This window comes from Capra hircus, chromosome 19 (genome assembly GCF_001704415.2).
Source record: "Capra hircus breed San Clemente chromosome 19, ASM170441v1, whole genome shotgun sequence".
NCBI classification, from domain to species: domain Eukaryota; kingdom Metazoa; phylum Chordata; class Mammalia; order Artiodactyla; family Bovidae; genus Capra; species Capra hircus.
The window spans coordinates 27289124-27298366 of NC_030826.1; positions in this window are offsets into that span (position 1 = coordinate 27289124).

Sequence of the window (9243 nt, forward strand, 5' to 3'; positions counted from 1 at the left end):
CTGAGTGGCATCACCTTCCTGCATGACAAACACAGGCCGCAGTTCCAGTCACCTACTGTTGCTTAAAACCATCCCCAAACTTAAGTGGCTTCAAACAACCACCATCATTTATTTTGCTGAGTCTGTAACTTGGGGAGGGTTCAGTGGGGACAGCTCATTTTCACTCCGTAAGGTGTCAACTGGGTAGATTACTGGAAGCTGGATAATTCACTTTGAAAATGGCTCATTTGCAAACATCTGGAAAGCTGATGCTATCTATGGGCTCTTCTCCATGAGGGCCCCTTCTCAGCTTGGGTGGGCTTCCTCAAGGCCTGGTAGCTCAGTTCCAAGAGCAAGTCTCCCAAGAGAACCAGGAGGAAGCTCAAGCACTTTTTATAACCTCACCTCAAATTCAAGGGGAAGGAACTAGGCCTCACTTCTCAGTGGGACGTGTCAAAGTCACACTGTAATAAAAACATGTTGGATGTGAGTTATTATTGTGACCATTTTTGGAAAATACAATTGACCACAGATGCCCTGGAGGCAAAAGGAGGGACATCCAATCAGTCTTGGGTAGCAGTGGGGTGTTAAGTCTTTCTGAAACCAAAGTTGGAATCCTGGTTCCAACATCCACTTCTGCTGCTGCTGCTAAGTCGCTTCAGTCGTGTCCGACTCTGTGCGACCCCAAAGATGGCAGCCCACCAGGCTCCCCCATCCCTGGGATTCTCCAGGCAAGAATACTGGAGTGGGTTGCCATTTCCTTCTCCAGTGCATGAAAGTGAAAAGTCAAAGTGAAGTCGCTCAGTCGTGTTCGACTCTTAGCAACCCCATGGACTGCAGCCTACCAGGCTCCTCCGTCCATGGGATTTTCCAGGCAAGAGTACTGGAGTGGGCTGCCATTAACCCAATACTGAACATCTGCTAAAATATCAGGCACAATACTGGACTCTGTGAATACACTAAATAGTAAGATGTAACTTCTGCCCTCAAGGAGCTTACAGGATAGTGGGAGATTCATACAAGTTTGTGAACCTCTTAACCGGTCATCTTGCTTCCACTTGTACAAAGCAGCCAAGGGAAGTATTTTGTTTGTGTTTGTTTTTTACTGGCATATAATTGATGCTTTTGAACTGTGGTGTTGGAGAAGACTCTTGAGAGTCCCTTGGACTGCAAGGAGATCCAACCAGTCCATCCTAAAGGAAATCAGTTCTAAATATTCATTGGAAGGACTGATGTTGAAGCTGAAACTCCAATACTCTGGCCACCATATGTGAAGAGCTGACTCATTTGAAAAGACCCTGATGCTGGGAAAGATTGAAGGCGGGAGGAGAAGGGGACAACAGAGGATGAGACGGTTGATGGCATCACCGACTCAATGGGCATGAGTTTGAGTAAACTCTGGGAGTTCGTGATGGACAGGGAGGCCTTGCATGCTGCAGTCCATGGGGTCGCAAAGAGTCGGACACGACTGAGTGACTGAACTGAATAAAATGTGTGTCAGTTTCAGGTGTACAGCCAAGTGGATCAGTTACACATATACATATATCCACTCTTTACATTCTTTCCCCATATAGGTCATTACAGAATATTGAGTAGAGTTCCCTGTGCTACACAGTAGGTCCTTAGGGGGAAGCTTTTAAAGTTCCCCTGTTTAAAGTCTTCAAAGGCTTTAAATATAGGACAGACACCCTTACTGTTATCCTCAAGGCCCTGCATGATCTGGCTCTTCCAGACTCTTCTTTTCTTAATTTTACATCTATCTTATTGAAGTATACTTGATTTACAACATTGTGTTAATTTCTACTACACAGCAAGTGATTCAGTTATATACACACAGAGATCGTATAGACTGTAGCCCCCCAGGTTCCTCTGTCCATGAGATTCTCTAGGCAAGAATACTGGAGTGGGTTGCCATACTCTCCTCCAGGAGATCTTCCTGAGGATCTGAACCCACGTCTCTTATGTCTCCTGCACTGGCAAGCAGGTTCTTTACCACTAGTGCCACTTGGGAAGCCCCATATACATATCTATATATGTGTGTGTGTGTATTCTTTTTCATTTTTTTCCATTATGGTTTATTACAGGATACTGAACATAGTTCCCTACACTATACAGTAGGACATTGTTCTTTGTCCATCCCATATATAATAGTTTACATCTGCTAATCTGCATCCCTCCCCTGCCCCACCTCCCCCAGGTTCCTCTATCAGTTTCTGACACTCCAAGCTCCTTTCTGCCAGAGCCTTCTAACATGCTGTTTCTCTGCATGAACATCACCCTCCACTCATCACTTGGCCAACAGCTGCCTTTAAAGTCTTTGCTTAAATGTCACTTTTTCAGAGAAGTCTTCCCTGGTCCCTTCAATTATATCAACTCTTTCATCACACCCTCTCAGGTTGCCATAAAACATCATAATTACATCATAATTACAATAAAAGTATTTAGTGTAATTTGTTCTTTAATGTCCATATTCCTCCCTTTTTAGAGTATAAGCTCCAGGGAAACAGAGACATGATCAATATCCAGCACCCAGCCCCATGCTCAACCCAGAGCAGTTACCCAACATTCATAAAGTGAACACATATAATGTTACAAATACTACAAAAGGGCTAAGTATGAAATGCTTTAGGAGTATCTAATCCCAGTCTGGGGAGATCACGGAAGGCTTTTTGGAGAAGCATCATCTCCAGCTGAGACTGGAAGGACAAGGAGAAGGTAGCCAAGTGAAGAGGTGAGAGGGTGGAAGAATAGACAGCAGAGAGTGCGTTGTTTAGAGGTGAGGTTGTATGGAGAGCTCAGAGGCAGAAGGAAGTGCAGAATGGTAAACCAAGAGGAGACCGACAAGAGACGGGAGGCCTCAAAAGGGTGGGCAAGAAGAGGCATTGAGACAGAACAGGTCCTGTGAGACTCTGTAAACCAGATTTTTTGTTTTTGTTTTTCTTGAGATATGGTTCACATACTATAAAATTCACCCTTTCAAGCATACAAGTTGGAGTTAAGGGTTTTATAAGGAGACTGCCATGATCAGAATTGCATTTTTGAAAAGGTGACTTGACTACAATGTCAAGGGAGAATGGATGGGAGGGGAGAAAAAGAACAAAGTGGAGACAGGGAGACAGTGCTGTTACAGCAGTCCAGGGAAGAGAGGGAAGGTGGCTGGCATGAAGTTCGTGGCCGTGGAGGTCAGAGAAGATCATCTCAAGAGAGAATTGCACAACCCAGTATTTTATTGGGAGGGGTCTGAGGCAGGGGGAGGAGTCAAGGATGACACCCAAGTTTCTGGCCTGGGTGACCAAAAGGATATGAGTCCAATGACAGATGAGGGAAATGACTGGAAGGAGAGTTTCATGGGGAAGGAAGATGGTACGTTTTTAGTTAGCTGTCTGAAGTAACTCTGGAGCATGGAAATAACAGATATCCAGATCTTACCAGGTATGTGGTATGAGATCCTGAACAGAGTTAAATTATCAGCAGTAACTATTACCAAAGTCAAAGATGAAATCACTTAAAGAATAAAGTGTGATCTACATGGAAGGCTTGGGAGAAACAGTATCTAAGGGCGAGGACGAGAAGAAACTCAGAAGGATGAGCCGAAGTGGTTAAAAGAGACCGTGGAAAATGGTGCTGGTGAAGCCAAAGAGAGTATTTGAGAAGAGAGAACACTCAACAGTATGAAACGTCACACAGTCAAGTAAGGTGAGGACTTGAGCGTCCACAGATTTAGCAACAGCGAAACAGTGGTGCCTTAGAGAAGATGATAGATGGATGAGGCATCAATGAGGTCTTCACAGAATTCCAGCTGTAGAGGAAGGAGCTTTCTGGCTTCTTAACTACACACAATATCCTTCATTTAGGTTCCATTTCTTCAATCACAAAACATGAACAAAAGAAGTAGAGATGCACTAAGGACAACAGGCATAAACCAGGTTATAATCACTTAAAAAGAAGTTACCTTATACTGTTGTTGAGAAGATTAAATATGATAAGGTATGGGGAAATGCCTAGCAGTATAAAAGGTCCTTTATAAAAGGACACTCAAGATTCTTCGTTTTCTTTCCCTTTCCTTATATGATCCATTCCTTATTTACTGATGAATGCTTTCCTTGGGATTTCCTGAGATTGGACATTATTTAGCATCCAGGTAACATCTGTCATGATTGGAAAATTAGTAGACCATGTCTGTGACTAACTGGTTTCCAACCTAACAACAGTGTTTGTGCCTCCATTAGGAGAACTGCTGCTGCTGCTGCTGCTAAGTCGCTTCAGTCGTGTCTGACTCTGTGCGACCCCATAGACGGCAGCCCACCAGGCTCCCCCGTCCCTGGGATTCTCCAGGCAAGAACACTGGAGTGGGTTGCCATTTCCTTCTCCAATGCATGAAAGTGAAAAGTCAAAGTGAAGTCGCTCAGTCGTGTCTGACTCTTAGCGACCCCATGGACTGCAGCCTACCAGGCTCCTCTGTCCATGGGATTTTCCAGGCTAGAGTACTGGAGTGGGGTGCCACTGCCTTCTCTGAGGAGAACTGAGCATAGTAAAATGTGGTTTGTTTCACATGACACCAGAACTGAGCTTATTTAAATAAAGCAGAGGAAAAGTGAGGAAATGGAGCCAACTGTTGGGAACAGGAATAATTAAAGTCAGCCCTTTGCTCCTTCAATTTAAGGTGCTGCTCATAACCCAGGTCGTGAAACCTCACACCTTACAAGCATCTTAAGTGGATCTCTCTGAAGTGAGAAATGGCTAATAGTACATGTGATTGTTTAGAACACTAGCTACCTATTACCAAGTGCCTTACAGCCAGTGCCTTATGTAAGTTAACTCACTGATCTCCGCTGCAGCCCGGTGAAGCAAGCACTTACATCCCTGCTTGACAGATAGGGAGCTGAGACGTGTGGGATAAGCTGCTTCCCCAGGGTCACTGTTAGTAAGTGGCAGAATTTAATTTCAGATGCTACCTGAACCCAGAGCTCAAACTCTTCCTTACTTGGCTATGGAACACCTATTAGGAGTTGTACAGTTTTGGAACATGGCATTTTTTAAAAATTAATTTTATTAATCACATCCAATTTACTCTGAAATTAAAATTACTCTTCCTATCCAGAGAGCTAGGTGGTGAAAGGGCCTATGAGCAGGCAAAGGAGCAGGAGGACAGCTTGGGGCTCTGCAGGAAAGGTGTCAGGGCGGTTCTGCTCAAACAGCCAGGGCTTAACAACGGATGGAAAGTGAGGCATCCTCGCTGGCCAGTCAATAAGAAGCTATCAAGAAATTGTTAAAAAGGCATTGTGAAAGGGGAAAAGATGTTTAGTTTTTGCTATTTTGTATAGAATTGTTATATTCAGTTTCCATCATAGTGATCAATCAAAGCAGGTCTAACAGAAAATGGAAGGGAATTCCCTGGCTGTCCAGTGGTTGGAACTCTGCGCTTTCACTGCCAAGGGAGCAGGTTTGATCCCTTGAGGGACTAAGATCCTGCAAGTGGCACAGCAAGGTCAGAAACTGGCAGAAGAGGACAAACATAAAAGTTTGGAGATAAATCTTCCTTTTTTTTTTTTTTCTGCCAGGAGTGCAGAGTCCCAACCGCTGGACTGCCAGGAAAGTCCTTTCCTTTTCTTCCAAGGTATCCCTGTTGCTTAATGAAGAGCAAAGAAAAGGTTTTAGGTAAAAGGCAGCAATAGAAGGATGAGCAGATGTGCGATTCCAGACTCACACAGATCACAAAAACTCTTTCAAGAAGCAGGTGTTCAAGTTAAGAACTCAGAATTTTCCTCTTAATTTGGGTTGTTGGTTATCTTATGAAAGCAAGTTTTCAAAGAGCGGCTGGGCAGAGGATTGGAAAATGAGCAGGCAAGTAAGGTAGACCATTTGAGTGCAGAGAATTCTTTCAGGAAGTGTGGCTATGAGTGGGCACAGTAGTGAGGTAGGGTGGCAGCTAAAGGGTCCAGAGTGTCTCTTTTAAAGTTAGTTGAGACTTGAATACATTTAAATGTGGTTGGGGGGAACTTCTGTGGTGGCCCAGTGGCCCAGCCTCCATATGCCCAATGCAGGGGGCTGGGTTTAATCCCTGGTCAGATAACTAGATCCCACATGCCACAACTGAGACCCAGCGCAGCCAAATAAATAAATATTTTAAAAACCTATATTGTTAAGAGAAAGAAAATAAATACGGTTGGCAAGGAGCAAGTAGAATGGGAGACAAAGGAGAGTTAGGGGATCACTGTTAATCATTACAGCTGGGAAGGCGGCAAGGCTGGGAGCCCAAGTGTAGGTGTTAGCTTTGGACAGAACAGGAAGGAGGAAAGGACGAATATGAATACAGTTAAATAGTAGTTTTAGTGTCAGTATTTCAAGGGAGTTCTCATCTGATGATCTGTCTCCCAGAAGTATATGAGGATATGGTGGAGCTGATTAGGACAAAATGGAAGAATTCAGGTGTTACAGGGTCTCATGGGTCCAAGAATAGTGAATAGAAGAGACAGCTGGAAGGATAGAAAGCTGCAGCCAAAGTAAGAGGCTTGAATTTAATATTTCAGAAGAAGTACTATTTTTTTCAGAACGGGTAAGAATTTACTAGTTTCTAGAGGTGGGAGAGAAAAGTGGAATGGCGAGAAAGATCTCTAGATAGGATATCAAGGGCAGGATGGAGCCAGGGGTCAGTCTTCAATAAAAGAGGAAAGCAGATAACAGCCAGGGAGAGAAGTGGAGGGGTCTAACAGTCAGACTACTGGAGCCTTAAAGAAATAGGGGCTTTGCACAAAAGATGGGTGAATCTGGAAACAACCTTGGAGAGAAAGAATTAGATTCCTTCGGATACAAGATCTATGTTGCTGTTCAGTCACTTAAGTCATGACAAACTCTCTGTGACCCCAAGGATTGCAGCAGCCAGGCTTCCCTGTCCTTCACTATCTCCTAGAGTTTGCTCAAACTCATGTCCATTGAGTCAGTGATGTACAACCTCTGAACCCAGGTTTATTTTCCATATTACTGTGTTTTAAACTAACTTTTTAGGACTACCAAACTTTATGAACGAATGTTTGATACTATCTCCTATTCTCTTTCCATGTATTTTTAAAATTAAATTTTAAAACAAATTAAAAAATTTTTTTCTGTAATGCATATAGAATACGTGTTGTTTACAGAAAATTCCAGGTAGATGAACATAAAGATATAAAACAAAAATCACTTATTCCTATCACTCACCAGAAATGAGTATTGATATCTAAACCACTTTCTTCCAATATTTTCCTACATAGTCATGACTATACTACATATATGACTTTATATTGTTTTATGCAATTAACATTAGATCATAAGCATTTGCTCATGTAATCCTGTCATTGTGGCAAAAGGTTAAAAATTAGTAAATCTTAGTGAAAAGTAAGTGGATATTCATTGTACTCCAACTTTTCTGTTGGTTTGAAGTTTTTCAAAATTAAGAAGTTACAGGTGGGAGAAGGGATAAATTAGGGATTTGGGATTAACAGATACACAGTACTATATATAAAACAGATTAACAACAAGGACCTACTGTATATAGCACAGGGAACTATATTCAATGTCTTAAATAATAACCTATAATGGAAAATAATCTGAAAAAGAATATATATATATTTATAACTGAATCACTTTGCTGTACACCTGAATGTATTAGGCTTTTTGTTTATATATTTTGTGGGATCTTAGTTCCCCATCCAAGGATCAAACTGGAGCCCCCAACATTGAAAACTTGGAGTCTTAACTACTGGACTGCTAGCAAAGTTCTTACTGTATACCTGAAACACTGTAAATCAACTATACTTAAATTAATAAGAAAAAAGTTACAGTTGGGAATGGAACTAATCACAGAGAAAAAGCAAGTGAATGATAACATAAAATTCAGGACCCTGGTAGGTAGGGTAGGGTAGGAAAGGAAGACTGCTATGAGGCTCTGAAGATATTTCTAACGTGGACTTCCCTGGTGCTTTGGTGGTTAAAAACCCACCTTCCAATGCAGGAGACCTGGGTTTGATCAGGGAACTTAGAACTGCACATGCTGTGGGGCAACTAAACCTGTAAGCCTCAACTACTGAGCACATTCCCCAGTGAAAGATCCCACATGCTACAACTAAGACCTGACACAGCCAAATAAATAAATACACAAATATTTTAAAAATAAAGACATTACTAATGCTATATTTATTAAACTAATACTGGATACATGTGTTCATTTTAACATTCCCTGTGGCTGATATATGTGATACATACTCTTTTGAACCTGTGAAATAGTTCTCAGTAATACATATATTTTTAAAATTAAAAACCTATCATGAACTTACTACTCTAGATAGATGAGGTCCACATACTACTTGCTAAATACTTTCATACTCAACTTAAAACTGCTGTTCCTCCTCTCTGCCATATAAATCTTAGTTATCTTTTGGGGCCTACTTCAAGTACAACTACATCTGAAAATCCTTCCCTCCCTAAGAGCTCTTTTCTCTGAACTTTATTTTTACTACCACATATCCTTAATTAACTTTTTTGTGTGTTTATGTCTGACCTCAAATGGTTCTCTTCTATCCTCCTTACTAATCCCTTGGTCACTAAAATTTTTCAAGTTGCTTTAAAAGATGCACAATGAGAAAATGTTTCCCTTCCCAGGGGTAATGACTACAGTTTCTTGTGTATTCCTCTAGGAATATTCTATGAAAATTCACATTTTTCTCCTTTTCATCAATGGTACCATATTATATCTGCTCTTCTATAACTTTCTTTTCTACCCTTAATATTTTAGTTAGTTTTTAAACTAGAACCTCACTGTTGTTCTCAAAAGTCTAACTACGTTACACACACTGATTATATTTGTTTCCACACTTTTCTCTTTAAAGAGATGAGTGGGAAATGATTTCTTTAGAGAAATCACACTACTTTCTGTCCCATTTGGCTTCATTTGTTAATCATTGAAAGTGAAAGTGTTAGTCTCTTAGTCATGTAGAATTCTGCAATCCCATGGACTGTAGCCCACCAAGCTCCTTTACCACAGAATTCTCCAGGCAAGAATACTGGAGTGTGTTCCCATTAGGCTACATAAATTTGTTTACACAAGTAACAAATGATACGTTCTCATTGTAAAGATTCAAAATTATCAATAAAGCTAAATATCTTGACTATTATTTCCTAAAAGTAACCACTGAGACCAATTTTGTATGTACATGTCCAGAATTTTTTAAAGGAATTTATATACATGTAAATGTATCTCTTGAAACATATAGTATTGCTTTTAGTTTC